This window comes from Zootoca vivipara, chromosome 8, assembly GCF_963506605.1.
Source record: "Zootoca vivipara chromosome 8, rZooViv1.1, whole genome shotgun sequence".
Lineage (NCBI taxonomy): Eukaryota > Metazoa > Chordata > Lepidosauria > Squamata > Lacertidae > Zootoca > Zootoca vivipara.
The window spans coordinates 73,888,716-73,904,899 of NC_083283.1; the positions used below are offsets into that span (position 1 = coordinate 73,888,716).

General features: G+C 46.1%; 1 protein-coding gene across 1 annotated transcript in view; it reads left to right on the top strand.

The window, feature by feature from the left end:
- The first annotated feature begins 1,318 nt into the window (after positions 1–1,318).
- The window catches only part of BASP1 (brain abundant membrane attached signal protein 1), a 72,743-nt gene continuing 57,877 nt past the window's right edge, over positions 1,319–16,184 (top strand). Inside the window, exon 1 of the mRNA XM_035124990.2 lies at positions 1,319–1,589. The gene's annotated coding sequence lies outside the window, so the exon portion shown is untranslated. The remainder of the gene's footprint in view (positions 1,590–16,184) is intronic.

The following is a 16,184-nucleotide window of genomic DNA, read 5'->3' on the forward strand; positions in this document are numbered from 1 at the left end:
GCCAGTAAGATTGGCATATACTCTGTGGACGGCTTCACTTTCATTTCTGAATATTCTTCAATAAAATATGCAAAGTTTAATGCCCCATTATCTTAACTAAAAAAATTTTTTTAAGTATGTCCTGCTATACCGCCTTTTAAATAGCAGAGGGCGCTACAGAATCAAAAATACAAACCCGACGCCAATAAAAAAACATCTCTGTTTAGCAGCATGCTAAACGCACGCACTGCTTGCTCTGTGATAGAAAGAAAAACAAAACAAAATCGTTGCCTTCACGTTGCTCGCTGAAGGAGGGGGCGGTCGCCAGCTTGCAGAATATTTGGAGACAATTTGTAGCTAGTTTAATAAGCGGTTGCTTATATCTCCGACAGTTCATACACATCTTTCGTGCATGGCGAAGTATCCTGCCTGCCCTTACAACACGTCCATACTCCAATTCCTAAGCATCCTTTCCCCCACAATCTTTCGAGAAGAGTTGCCTCAGTGCTTTCGAGGTTAAAACGCAGCCCTCTCCTTCTCTCCGTTGTCTCACAACCGTCCCATCAGCAGAGGAAGGTTTTCCTCGATGTCCCAGACAGGTGGAACTTTTAAAGGCAAGCATTCCGGCCCTCCCGCAACCCAACGCAGCACGCCGCGCGCCCCTGCTACGCGGAAGCCTCCCAGGGGTGGTCCTTTCCTCACCCCTTCGCCATCCGCGTTTGCCATCCTTTGGCCACCAGCTGCCGTTCCTTCGAGGAAGCCCAGAGCGCGCACAAGAAGCCGTGCTGGCGCGCGTCTCTCCCATTCCCCATCCAGCCGCGCGGTGCCAGAATGCCAACAACGACGACCGCTTGCGCTCCGCCCCGTGCGTAAAAACCACAATAATATTAGTAATATAAAGAGGCAGGGGAAGCGAAGTACAAATCACCTCTGGAGGCTTGCAGTATCTCTTAGGAAAGGAGTCAGAATCCACCAACAGAGAGATCTGCCCTTGCTGTTCCTCCCCAGCGCGGGCTCCATCCCTTCACGTGGGGGCTGGAAGCTCGCTGGGCATGTTTACGCGCCTTCCAAAACAAGACTCCCGTCTTGAAACGCGCAAAGCGGATATTTAAAACCTTGGCTCGGGACCGCCCCCTAAGGGCGAGAGGAGGCATCTCTTGAAGCTGATGAGGTTTGGGTGAAATAATTGGGAAAAGGAAAAAGGGGGGGGGAAGGTAAGGAGGGGTGTGTGTGGGTTTGTGAGCGCGCGCGCGCGGAGGGGGGAGAGAGAGCAACCAAACCCGGTGCGCGTGTATGTGTGTGTGTGCGCGTGCGTGCGTGCGTGTGCATGTGTGGCTTTTGAACTGCCCACAGACTGTCACCGAGAGAAGCGGGAGGGAGGGGGAGAAATGCAGAGGCAGCAGCGGCGGCAGCAGTAGCGGTGGCGCCGGCGTTACTCCAAGCAGCCACAGCTCCAGCCACTACACTCCCAGCCAGCGAGCGAGGGAGATCTCCGGCGAGACTCAGCGGGCGCCAGGACGAGCCGGGACCCCGCTCTCTCTCTCTCTCTCTCTCTTTGTGACCCCAGCCTCGCAGCCGCGCCAAAGGGGACAGAGGAGCAAAGGAACGAGGTAAGAGCCATCCGAGAGGCTGGAGACAATTTGGATTTTCTTGTTTTCCCCCTCTGTTTTTTACGCGGCAGCCAGCTGGTCGATCCGGTTCTTATTGCTGTTGAAACAAACGCCCCCTCCTCCAAAAATGAAAACCGCTTGTTATCTCGAAATATTTAGTGTGTGTGTGTGTTGGGATATTTTCTCTTATGTGTGTGTGAGAGAGAGAGAGAGAGAAAGAGAAAGAGAGAGAAAGAGAGAGAGAGGCAAGATCTAGGTAGCCCACATGCCTTGGCGATGGGTTTCTATGAAAGGGAGAAATTTAAGTCAGTGCCTGTGTCTTGAAATCTTTGCATGGAGACGTCCACGGGCTGGAGAGGTGGCATGATGGAGAAAGCGATGGATGTGGGGAATCGGGGTGGAGGGTTTGGGGTAGTTTTTCTCTTTAATTTTTTTTTTTACAACCATCACTTTCTGTTGGAGGGGATGTTACAGATTTCTTTCTCCATCATATATACCGTATATATACCGTATGTGTGTGTGTGTGTGTGTGTGTGTGTGTGTGTGTATGTGTATGTGTGTAAATAAATAAATAAATAAATAAATGAAGACTGCATAGCATAGATATCACGAAGAACGCATATTGGGGAGAGGGGGGGCATACAGCCATGTTAAGATCATGCAGGGGAGTGGGGAGAGGAAGGAGGGGGGAAGAGCGTAAAAGCGAGATAACATGGCATGGGAGCCTCAGCTTGGGCTTGAAAGGATGGTTTTTCGCAGTGATATTACCTGTGGAGTACTTTGGAGAAAACTCCAAAACGATCTGTGCGTGTGCATTTTGTCTAAACGTGCCCCCCCTCTTTCTTTTAAAATCACCCCTCCAATCTTATCTTAGCAGAGGGCGGGCGAGATGTAAAGTGGACGCCTGCCAATTTTTTAATTTTTTAAAACCATCCTGGGGTGTAACACTGTGAGATTGTTCTTGCTTAGGCGATCCTGAAGAAAAGAGCTTCTGGTTTTATTATTGGTCACGAGTGTGGGGTGAAAAAGAAAGACAGACGAGGAGGGGGCGGGGTGGGGTGAGGGGGAATGATAGCGGTGGCCACAAACATTTTAATCTCCCACCCTGCTTAAAGGCAAAGCCTGCAAGACCAGAAGCGTTTGTGTCTTGGTTTGAGGATTTTTTTTTGCTTTAAAGCAAAGATCCACATCATCTCTATGGAGTTTAGGAATACTGCATAGATCCCCGTGGCTTCGTTCTCTCCGCCATGAATATGCATAGCAAGCCCCCTCCCGGCATCCTCTCCCCACCCCCAAGCGAATGTGGTTTCTTGTAAATCAGAGATCCTGCAGTTTCTCCCCGTTCTCCACCCCTCTGCTGCGTTAGCCACCGAATCATGGCACATGAAAACGAGCGCATCTTAGTGGCTCCCGGAGATGAGGCTCCCGGGTACCACGCTTTCTTTTGGGGGGGATGCCTTTTCAAGTAGCCGTCCCCGAGGCCAGCGCATTCACACGCCGTCTGCCACACCGGGTCGGTGTTGGGTGAGGAAACCTCCCAGCTGGGCTCCTCTTTTGGCGATACTGCAGGGGAAATGAATGAAACTCTCTTGTAATTACCTATTCCTTTGTCTTCGCCTCGCGCATGCGTAGCAGAGCAGGGTGGGGAAGACGGACGAGGCAAGTCTATCTCCATCGTTAGTCAGGCACTTATCAGAATTGGCAGAACAAAGGCAGGCATCTTGAGATAAGGATCTCCCCAGACCTGTAGGACAGCATTAGAGGGAATCCTCCCCCCCCCCCACCACAGCAGATCCCTCTTGCATAAGCACCTTGTTAAATGCTCCAGTGGATTTAAAGGGGGAGAGGGAGATTGGAGACTCAGCATCAATTTTACAAGCCCATGTGAATGAAATTCTGCTTAATATTAAGGGGCGGTGATCTCTGTTCGCTATTAAGATTGTGCATCCGTCCAGCCATACTATCACAACTCCTTTTCCAATGTAGCAGTGGAAAAAATTGCTTCTAATCTAGATGAATTGGGGTGGGGGAAGGGTAAAGAAATGGCCATGCTGGGGTGTAGGCTCTGGAAAATCTTCACTGTCTAGTAGCTTGCAAAATGGCCTTCAAAGCTGTGCTGAGGAATAGGGGCAACCATTTCAATGCGTTTCTCCACACCCTGTCTATTATCTGCTAGGCTGGCCATCTTTTTTTCCTGCAAACATTTTTGGGATACCAAATGATCTATTCTACACTAATGAGGCGATCCATTAGAAGAGGACAATTAGGCATCTTCCGTGTACCTAGTTCAATTAAAGTCCATGTTTAATGATACTGTGAAGAATCTGTCGCTATAGGAACCACCCCGGCTGACACTGTCTGCCAAATTCCTTCACCTAGAGGGAGACACTCTCCTCCTCTCTTGCATTTTTTCCCCTTTACAGTACTGTTTTCCTCTGGAAGGGAGAGAATGGAAAGAGATATCCAAAATCTCTTAGGTTGTGATGATCTCTTCTTAACATCTGGTTCATTTAGTTCTCTTCTATCCAACCTTCTCTCCATTCATTTCAAGGAATGGGATTTACCAAGATGTACAGTGGATACACCAGGACGCGGGTGGCACTGTGGGTTAAACCACAGAGCCTAGGGCTTGCCGATCAGAAGGTCGGCGGTTCAAATCCCCGTGACGGGGTGAGCTCCCGTTGCTCGGTCCCTGCTCCGGCCAACCTAGAAGTTCAAAAGCACGCCAAAAAGTGCAAGTAGATAAATAGGTACCCCTCTGGCGGGAAGGTAAATGGCGTTTCCGTGCGCTGCTCTGGTTCGCCAGAAGCGGCTGAGTCATGCTGGTCACATGACCTGGAAGTTGTACGCCGGCTCCCTCGGCCAATAATGCGAGATGAGTGCTGCAACCCCAGAGACATCCGCGACTGGACCTAACGGTCAGGGGCCCCTTTACCTTTACGGTGGATACAGATGCCCATTTTCCCCCGCCCCCACATCTGCAATTGAAGTGTGGCAAAACCCTCCACAGACAGCACTTTGGCAGGCTAATACAGATGAATTAGTTTAGTAGTGACCCCACACTCAGATTTGGGTTCCTGGTGAAAACCTTGACATCATACTCAAATTCTTCCGTTTATAAGAGCTGAGGGAAGGATTTGCAGAAGCACCATTTGCTTAGATGCAGCAGTTTGGGAGGTACAAACATCTATGCACAATGTGGGAATTGAGACGACAAGTTTACCATACATGTGTGTTAACATTGTCTTGTTCACATGGGAGGCTGATGCAAATGATCAAGCTCAACCTTGAAGAGTTAGTCTAGAGGAAACCACAGTGATGAACTGGTTGGATTTGCAGCTTTACCCAGGCACAGATCTAATCAAGAATTTGCCAACATAGAGGAAATGTCACATCTGAATTGCTACTTTTAGGCCCAACTAAAAATATATGTATTAGAACTCTTGATCCAGTCAAACACTGGATTTTGAGATATCTTGGAATGCTGATTGGGTAATGTCTGACCCCAGGCCTCAGAATCAATCCGTCAACAGTTTATTGCCTTGCCCACAGGACATAAAAAAAACTAGTGACAGAATATATCTGAGAACCACAGTCTCAGAGTGGGGGAAGAGGGGAGGGGACTTTGCTAAAGGCTGGGACAAGATTCTCATCACAACTAAAAGCTCACTGCTGGATTTATTAGAATGCAAACAGTAGCATGGTGTATTTTAACAACAGCTGTACAGTGATACCTCGGGTTAAGTACTTAATTGGTTCCGGGGTGCCATTCACACCCCAAAAAGTACTTAATACGAGCAGCGATAGCGCGCATGCGCGAAGCACTGGTGGAGTGCTTCTGTGCATGTGCGAACTGTGCAGATCGCTTCTGCACATGTGCGTGCTGCAGAACCCGGAAGTAAACACTTCCGGGTCCGCGGAGTACTTAAACTGAAAGTACTCAAACTGAAGCGTACTTAACCCGAGGTATGACTGTAGTGGTTTTACACACACACACACACACACACACACACACACACACACACACACACCTCACAATCTGTAGCACTGCAGGTAAATCTGTCACCTAAACAAACAAACAGCAGTAAAAATGCACACGAGATACATTGCACATATTTTTTGCAAATCAAGAAAATCTTTAATAAAAAAACAACATAAAAATGCACACAACCCAAATCCTCAAAGCAAAAGGATTTGTTCTTTTGGAATGCCTAGTGTATTGACCCAATAACTGACATACAGTCGTTGCACAGCTGGGTTGGAGAAGAAAACAGAAAGTGAAGTTTTAGACGGGAGAGGAGGAGCATGAATCGAAGGAAAGAAGTTAGCACTACCGCTTGTTTTTTGTCACCTGTTAGTGGCTGCATATTAATGGTGAAAGCTACTTTCCCCAGTCAAGTAAAACTGCTGACAGGAAACCACCAGCTCCCTGCATGTTAACTTGTCAAAACAGCTGATTGGGTAATTCAGGAAATTTGTTAGTGAAATAACTGTTGGGGAAGCACATCACACAACACTGCTCTACAACCCACCCCCATTGCTGCATGCTGTTTACAAACACTGCCCGAATGGTATAAAACTTGTCGAATCTTCTGCTTGCAATATTGTTCATAGCCTTCCTTGCTCCCCTCCCTCCATGTATCAAAAGACAGTAGAAGATAAGAGATCTTTCAGTTTTTGTTAAAAAGTTTTTGTTAAAAGTGTCCTGAAATATAGCATGGTTCCAAAACTGCACCATACCCATGTGTTCTGTGAAATCATGACCATCTTCAAAAATGGCAGCGTTAGTAACTGCAACCGGAAGCTACAAATAAAACCTGTATTTTCTAAAGTGTCCTGTATTCTTATGTCTTTCTTGCAGTCCCTTGTTGCAGCTTCTTTGTTTTGAAAAGATTCCTAGCCCACATGGTTTCCAAGAAAAGTGTGTCCAAACAGTGTCACCTGAAAGATCAGATACTAAATGTAGGGAAGGGGGTAGAACTTCTGGTTCTCCTAAATCTCTTATTTCCTCGTTCCTTTTGCCACCCACACAGCCATGTCTGCACTTCTTGATGGAATGTTGTGGGTAGAAGGAGAGGATATATTGATTAAATATTATCCTTCCTAACTCACGCTAGTGAGTTTATTCATACAGCAGAGTACATCCCCCCTCTTTACACAGCAGGAAGCTAGTTGCAGATTCGTTAGAATCTCTTAAGTTCTATTATTCCTGGTAAGACCTCTTTGATTCCCTCTTAAAAGAATAAAAACACAACAGTCTTCTTTTACTCACACTCAGTTCACAATTGGATCACTGAAGGCAGGGATTTTAGCTTAGAGCAGGCATCCCCAAACTGCGGCCCTCCAGATGTTTTGGCCTACAACTCCCATGATCCCTCGCTAACAGGACCAGTGGTCGGGGAGGTGGGAATTGTAGTCCAAAACATCTGGAGGGCCGAAGTCTGGGGATGCCTGGCTTAGAGTTACAGAAGAGGGTTTGAGTTCATCCCAGATGGTAACTCATCCCACATGCTGCTGGCTGAGAGCCAGCGGTGTAGTCCAAGAGAAGAAAAGGCATCAAAAAAAGAAGGTGGCTGTGTGACTGGACCTTTTGTGGGGTCTGGAAGGGTCACGCCCACCTTACCTGATCCCACGAAAAGGAAGGATGCTCCAGACCAGGTGTAACAGGAAGTTCAACTGTCTGGACCAACATTCCCCCGCATGTCCACTCTAGGCAAACACGAAATGTTGTATTTGATTGCTTATGTTACATCCTACACTTCTTCCTTGTTCTTTCTCCTCCCATTCCCGACAGTAGCTTTGACATTCTGCAAATATGTTCTGCTTTGCAACCAGGATATAGGATGCACATCTCGCAAGTGCATGTAGAGACAGAGAACATTTGCTTTGCATGCAAGCTCTGGTGTCCCCAGGTAGGGGTTCCCTGTAACTTCACTTCTTGCAGTGAGGGAATCACCAGAAGGCCCTCAGAGCTGGATCTCAGTGTCCGGGCTGAACGATTGGGGTGGAGACGCTCCTTCAGGTATACTGGGCTGAGGCTATTTAGGGCTTTAAAGGTCAGTACCTACATGTTGAATTATGCTTGGAAATGTACTGGGAGCCAATGTAGGTCTTTCAGGACCGGTGTTATATGGTCTCGGCAGCCATTCCCAGTCACCAGTCTAGTTGCTGCATTCTGGATTAATTAGCATGTCTTCTACCCCTCATTTAAGAGATAGATGTGGGGACCCCTAACCAGTGTGCATAGCCTCCAAGACGTTCCACCGGAAAACCAGGGCGGCCATCTTCCAGGGCTGCACTTTCATGTGAGTCATGTGACCTGCGTGAGAGAACGGCCCCCCCAAAACTGGATGTCCGGGACAGTTGAGGGGTCTGGTGTGTTGGGCTGGATATTATGGCTAGAGCCAAGGTGGTTCTGGAACCGTGACTCTATGTTGACCTGATACTTCATAGAGACCAAACTGCCAGGTTGGCTTTTCTTAAGTTAGCTTAGTTACCTGTATTGCTCTTCTGCATGTGGCAAAATGTCCACTCACAGTCTAGAACAGGCATCCCCAAACTTCGGCCCTCCAGATGTTTTGGACTACAATTCCCATCTTCCCTGACCACTGGTCCTGTTAGCTAGGGATCATGGGAGTTGTAGGCCAAAACATCTGGAGGGCCGCAGTTTGGGGGTGCCTGGTCTAGAAGAATATCGAGGGAAGCCAGAATTGAGCAGAACAGTAAGGGTAAGATAATTGTGTTGGAGAAGGAGTTGATTTAGAATGTTTTTTTAAGCCACAGGAAGCAGCCTCCTCATTGGTTCAGGAGAACAGTTCCTCAGATTCCATCCCTGCCCATGAATCTCTTTTTGAAATTTTTTATTTATTTGGTTTTTCAAATTAAAAAATACAGAGGTATATCAAACATAAATAATGAAAACAAGATTCCAAGGAGTCTCCTTTCCTTTGCGGGTCCTATTAATAATCCTTTCCTCCCGCATCTTTTATGATGATCCAAATCTTTTACATCTCCATTGTATCCAGAATTTACCCTTAACTACAAGTAGTATTCCAATCCTGTTCACGATTTTAACTGTTCACAATGGTCTTTAAGATAAGTTCTATATTTCCCCCATTCCTTATTAAAATGTTGGTCTTCCTGATTTCTGATTCTTTTGGTCATGTTACCCATTTTGGCATAGTCCATCAACTTCATCTGCCATTCTTCTCTGAGAGGAACTTTATATTCTTTCCATCTCTGGGCCAATAACATTCGCGTAGTTGTCCGCCCATGAATCTCACTGGCTGACCGTGGCAGTAATCATAATGTAGGGGCTACAAAGTGTCTTGAAAACTTAGGCACTGTACAAGGATGGTGTTAAAAGCAAGTTCTACCTGCAGACTTGCAGTGTAAAGAGCTTGCTGGTGTTCTTACAGTTATAAGGTGAAAGCAGAAAATAATTATAAAGCACATTGTATACTGTGTTAGAAACTGAGATATGGAAGCTAGGAGCTAAATGGGCGCAAAGAGGTTATGGGCGCAACAATAGAATATCTAGGCGTGCTTTTTTAATAACAAGAATACAAAGCTGAACATTAATGAACTGCAGCTAAAATAATATGTTCATTTTTAACATGGTATAGTCCTTCCCTTGCCCACATCCCTAATGTTCTTAAGATGGTCTCTTCTTCAGTCTTCAGAGAGCAGCTGGAAGTGGGGAGGCAGAAAAAGGACCTCCTTTCCTTCCACTCTGCAGTTTTAATATGAAATCTTAGGTGCAGCACTGCGCCCAGAGCTCAGAAACCTCCCACGCCAATGGAATTCCCTGTCGCAAAAGGCGCCTAGAACAATGGGAGTTTTGAACACTGATTTCGAACACTCGCAAAGCTGCTTTTCCGCTCTGAAAAGTGAACATTGGTTACACAGGTATGTTTGCAGTTTATAATTCCACCCATGGTCAACGTAATGTACTGTTTGCATCCCGCCAAGCAAGCGTTTCCCAAGCTTCTGACAACCGAGTCACATTTTAGTCTGATTTGAAATTGGAGGAAGTGGCGGACTGTTGGCATTCAAATTTCAGCAGTCCCCTGTGCGATGCCAAAATTTGGTGCCTCCCCTTCTCTTGCCTTCTGTTCTAAGTCATTGTTGCGGCGCCCCCTGCAGCTCCCTCTCTTCTTGGCACCCAGTGCATGCAAACTACTCAAACTCCTCTAAATCCACCTTTGTAGGGAGGCACAGTTCACTCTGAACATTTGCAAAGTTTTACATTGAGAGTTTGCAAGATGAAGGCTTATCTTCCCTTAGCATGGCCCACTCCTGTCTGAGGGCTTATTCATACCTACTCTTCTGCTCTCTCCAAGCACCCTCCTCTCCCCGGAGCTCTCCCCACAAAAAGCTGCTCTTTAAAAGCTCGATTGGAACAAACATCAATCTGTGCAAAACCCAAATTGACATTTGCTCCGATTCAGCTTGAGAGAGTGGGTTTTTGTGGGGGAAATTTCGGGGCAAAAGGAAAAGGAAAATTACACTTGGGTGTGGAGCATGATAGTCTGGAAAGAGTGAGCCAAAAAGTAAGTGTGGAACAGTCCTGAGCCACTGTTCTCGACTGGACCAGGGCAGAGATACAGTGAGCAGCTTCTTCTGAAGTCAGGGCCTTTTGCCCAATCTCTGTCTTGGTGTGATAAAACGATCCAGTCACAACCAATGTAAAGATGTGGCTGAATTATGTTGCACCAGCAGAACCAATGGGAAAGTGGCCAGGCCAGTGAAAGCAGCGAATCATGCGCTGAGGCAGCTGTGGGTGGGTACTTGGGGCTGAAAGAAGCCATTAATTAATTTATTTCATGTGGCATGCCAGCAGATCTCTTGTGGCACACAAATGCAGGAATTGCTGCAGTAGGATTAATTGTCCCTAGCTACTTTCCGTATTAGATTTGCTGCTGTGTATGTCATTTACTGCACAGCGCCGGGAAGTAACACAAAGCCACTGTTAATGGTGCAAAAAGAAGCACTTAGCGGAAAACCATGCACTCATACAAATCTTTAAACATCCTATGCAGTCAGATCAACAATAGATTTGCACCCTCTTTAAATATCAGGTTCCACCTGACGATGATGAACAATACAAATTGTTTTTTCATAGAAGACATCACATATGCTTCGTGTTTTCCTTTTCTCTATGGTTCTGTCTCCATCTTGTGAAGAAAAGGAAAAAAAGTGCCCAAACAGGAAAAACACTAGAGAAGATGTCTTCCTGCCAGACAACAATCCCTTCTAAAAGATGAATGTTTTGGATTAAGTTGTTGAGCTGAGTCAGGAAACAGAAAATTTGGGAAGTGGGGTAAGGGGGGGGGGGAGAAACGGCTGGGCTTCTTCTTGTCAATCAATGCTAATTGCAGCCAGGCACCAATGAATGAAGTCAAGGAACAAATTCCTAAAAGCAGCGGAGATTTGAAAATAGAAACCAAATGCAATGTGTAATGGAGGCTTAATGCATTAAGAAGTGGTTTCAAGATACCGTATGAGAAAATACCTGTGGAGAATGGAAAGTACTTGTACGATGGATCTCTCCCCTGCAGCGTGGCAATATCACATGTGCCACAATTTTCTTGCTCTCTGGATACCGATATCATCTTGACATCTTATTTAAAGAGAGAGGCGATTGTTTCATTACAATTTGCACCTGTCAAATGAATGAAACAAAGAAGAAAATAGAAACTTTCTATTTCCACAATGCCTTTCGCCTTCCAGTTTTTCTGCTTTTTTTCAAATACGAAACGTTTTAATTATTTCCCCAACATCTCACAAGCTGACACAAGGAATGCTTATCCCTCACCCCACAAATATGTGTGAACAAAAAAATGTAACTGTTTGTACTTTCTTGTGATGAATGGTCACAGCCAGGACACATTTAAAGGCATTTTATTTATCCTGTTGAGATAGATGAAATTAAATCTTTCCCTTTAAAATCAGTGTAGCTGGAAATTACTTACTTTGGCTTGATTATGCCCAGTTCTTAAAAAGATGGAATCCATGTGGATTCAAACTGCAGATGGGGGCTCAAATGATGGAAAGGTCCCCCCCCACATACAATGACAGGAAGGGAAGGGAAGAATCGAACCCTTCTTTTTGACATCTAGTTTTCTATATGGAGGGAACTCTATTGTATAGAAGGAAACCCCGCCCCCCCCATAGAAGTCTGAAGTGGTACAGCCCAGAGAACTCGGCACAAAGCAAGTTTTGGATCTGGAAGCATGTATGGAGTTACAGTGTTTGCAAACGCAATCCGTTCCGTGAAGGCGTTCGCTCGCTTCTGTGTATGCACGAGCTGCGCAGATCGCTTCTGCACATCCAAGTGCCGCGGAACCTGGATGTAAACACTTCCGTGTCCGCGGCGTTCATAAACGGAGGTAGGCGTAAACCGAGGTTCCACTGTACAGTAAATGTACTTTATATGGTGGTGGGGAAATCTACATTTTACACTCCTGTATAGAGAAAAGTAGGTGTATGCAAATTAAAATCATTTTCATGCATGCGCTTATTTTGTTGCAAGGTGGTATTTTGAGTGCAAAAGTCAAGTTGTCACCTAATTTGGATTTGGGGGGAATGCCCTGATACACTCAAATGCAAAGAGGAAGGAAGGAGAAGCAGCAATGGCAAAGCAGAGACTTGGTGTCTTTTTTCACATATGATGGGTTTGCAGATCTGGGTTTCCAACCACTGTGCACTCAGCAGGGACCCTGGCTCTGTGCTGAAAACATTTATCTGGCACATGGGTTTACAAACGAACGGTTTTTCCTGTTGACATTTTTATGTGTAGCTGTCCATTTTTGACATGCCATGTGTGTTCTACCTCCTGGGAGAAATTCATATAGGATCTAAACAGTCTGCCCAGAGCTCCTTGTGTCTTTTGAACAATTTCTTCACAGTGACCATGTGTTTTTTCATGTCCTCTTCAAAAAGCCACAATGCCTTGAGAAAGAAAACAGCAAGGGTTCTCCACAGAATGTTGTAGCAGATGCCAGATTCCCTGCTGCCCAGTTGGCCAAACTACACACATCCTGATTGTGTGTGTGCCACAGCACTAGTTGTTTCCCCATGCTTTTACGCAAGGCTCAACGACGACACCGGAGTGTATAAATATACAGAAATCACGAGGAGGCTTCATTCTGTGTCCCTTCAGGTGACTGATGACAGGAGAGGATTTGGCAATGTGCCCTTCTCCTGACAAGCTGCTGGCCCTTCTCCTGCCAAATCTAGAAGGTGGTTTGATGCTCCACTGGTGCATGGTTGTAGCTTCTGTGGCGAAACTCCTGTAAGGCCACTTCAGGCAAGGAATCCATTTTTAAAAGGAACAACATGTGGTGTCAACATGATAAGCGAAAGCTGTAGATGCTTCTGTATTACATTCCAGATAAGTGAAACACACCCAGAGCACAAAAGTTGCATTCAGGTTGTCCCTAAAGCTGGGTGCGGAGGCTGAGGGACAGCGGCTCATCGGAGGCCATCTTGTGAGTCAATGGCTGCTGTGAGATTTTTTTTTATAAAAAATTCTTTATTTGGTTTTTCAAATTAAATTTTTACAGAGATATATCAAACATAAATCATACAATCAAGATTCCAAGGAATCTCCTGGACTTCCACCCTCTCCTTTGTGGGTCCTATTATTAATCCTTTTCTCCCACATCTTTTATGATAATCCCAATCCTTTTGCCTCTTCCATTATGGCCAGAATCAACCTTAAGCTACAAGGGATATTCCAATCCTACGAACGTGCTGTGAGGTTTTTAACTGGGGTCTTCCTGAGCGACACTACACACCCCACCGGGAAAACCTGGACCAATAAATTGGCTTAAACCACTCAAGTCTGTGTGCCTGCCCACAGTGGATCTCTGATACTTATGGTGGTTGGGGAAGTACCATTTTAAGAGAAGGGACAGCAACATGCAGCACAAAAAAATTTCCACCGGGCACCACCTACTGGTGGGGGATAGAAAACACTTGAGATAGATTGTGGAGGCATAAAATTGAAATCGATCAAGGTGCATGAACGCACATGGAATCAGCGAGCCACATATGCATGAATGCCCAGTTGTGCAGATGGCCTTCCTCTATAATCTATTTCCTCTTCTTTACTCTTGCCCCCCCCCCCTCCCGAGTGGCTGTCTTGCTGTCATCCTAAATCCAGCGTTGTGACCGGGGAGCTCTGCCTTTTACCTGCCTTTTTATCTCCTTCCTCCCCATAGCATGCACTCCTATTTTCACTGCAACCTCTTGCAGAGGTCTGCCAAATTCTGCTGCTACTGCTTTTTCAACTTCTCCAAAGATCTGCCCCTTTCTTCTGCTTTTGCTAAACTTCCCGCTTGTGTCTTGGTGATCTTTTCTCTTGATGGATGTGGTCTGCCCCTGGCTCGTCCTCTCTCCTTTTATCTATCTCCTTCATTTACATCTTAGTGCCTCCGCACTGCTTGCCTTCTGTTTGAAGCTCAGCATCCTTTCACTAAACAAGATACCTGCATTACATACTTCGACCTTTTTTTAATGGTCATTCCTGCACCCAAAGCAATCCTGGGAAGTGCAGTTCTCAAGTTACTATATTTTCCCAAGAGTCTTTGGAGCAAGCCATGAAACCGGAACATAAATGATACGTGTTGTGGTGTAGTTTTCCTCTGACACTCTTTTTTCTTACTTTCCAGCTACATTTTTCAGCTCCCTTTATTACAGTTCTTGTGCCCTGCCACACCTCATCAGAGGCCATCTGAGGCTTGCCAATCAGAAGGTCGGCGGTTCGAATCCCCGTGATGGGGTGAGCTCCCGTTGCTCGGTCCTAGCTCCTGCCAACCTAGCAGTTCGAAAGCACACCAGTGCAAGTAGATAAATACTGTAGGTACCGCTGCAGTGGGAAGGTAAATGGCGTTTATGTGTGCTCTGGTTTCCGTCATGGTGTCCCATTGCACCAGAAGCGGTTTAGTCATGCTGGCCACATGACCCGCCGTCATGCTGCTCCACGTGCCGGGGCAGGTAGCTCCACCCCTGGCCACATGATCTGAAAAGCTGTCTGTGGACAAATGCCAACTCCCTCGGCCAGAAAGCGAGATGAGCACCACAACCCCATAGTCGCCTTTGACTGGACTTAACCACCCAGGGGTCCTTTGCCATTTTATTACCTTTAAAAAACAAACAATCCCCCCAAACTAATTTTCTGTCATCTATCCAGCTACTTTTCTCTAATGGCGTTTTATCTGTCTCTCAAGTGTCTCACTTAAGTCTGATTTCCTAATCAGACTTTACTTCCGCAAAGTTAAACATAAAGCCACATTTTCTGTCAGCTCAGCCTCTCCACTTCCTACTTCAAACCCACCTCCACAGGAACTTGTCAGTGTTACCGTGGTTTGTTGTTGAGAATGTTAACTCAGAGGATCCATTCAGAGTTCAGACAGTGTGGTATACTGGTTAGGGTGTTGTGTTAGGATCTGTGTGAGATCAGAGTTCAAATATTCACTCAGTCATGAAGCTGCCTTGGTGATCCTGGGATGGTCACAGTACCTCAGCCTTGCCTACGGTCTGACAAAGTGGTTGCGAGGATAAAATGGAGAGGGGGAATGGGCATTCCTCCTTCCTTGGAGGAAAGATGCGATATTCATGTAATAATGAAATGTTTTGGGTGTAGTGTGTGTGCCCCGGTACGTGCATGCCAATTCTTGGGATGGTGAGACCATGCTGGGAAATGAATATGTCCATGTATTTGCATCAAATCCCTCTGGGCTCTCTTCTTTCTTTGCACAGCAGAGTAAATGTTTGTTTTGTATGGATGAGGGGACAGGGTGGGGCAAAGCCAGCTGGCTGTACTCTTGTGGCAGCACCCAAGTCAGAAATTTGCATCCAGAGTCCTAGGACTCATGGGGTTTAGGTCCTGGAGCAGAATGGGAGGCCTTTTATGAAACCTTCATATCTGGTGCAGGAGGGAAATCTGCTCTTTGGTCAGAAAGAATAAAATTTGACACATCCACAGGCCTGAGATGCACACAAATGAGGGTTTTTTTTGGTTCCAGCCAGGGATTTGTTTATTGCAGGTATCTATAGGATGGGAATATTTATAAAATAGGTGGGCCTCTTGCAGATGTAGGATTCTCTGCTTCCAGCCTTTTGCAGAAAGGGGGCCATTCAGTTCAAGCTAGGAATCCAAAATGTGCTAACAACCAGTGCACACGAGTTAACCAATCATATTCAGCATACTCAGGTGCACCAAAGAAACAAGAGATGCTACAGATTTTGCCTGTGACATGGCACTTGACTTTACATATAGAAGGCACTAGGGCCAGTTAAAAGGATATTTGGCAGCGGGGCTGGTAAAGAACCTTTCGGCTAGTCAGAGGTGACAGAACAGGGCTTAACCAACCAAAAGTGTAACTTATTATAAGGCAGCTCCTTACCTCGATATTTTCGCATAAGAAGGATAAGGGCTTGGATCCTAACTGCAGATTGAGCAAGGAATTACATTCACAGAATGAAGCCTTCCTGCCTTCCCGCTACAGTCCCCTGTTTATATATCTCCTGCCAACCACAAGTCTCCTCCTGGGAGCTGGGGGACCCTTGGAAGTGGTGTGCGATACC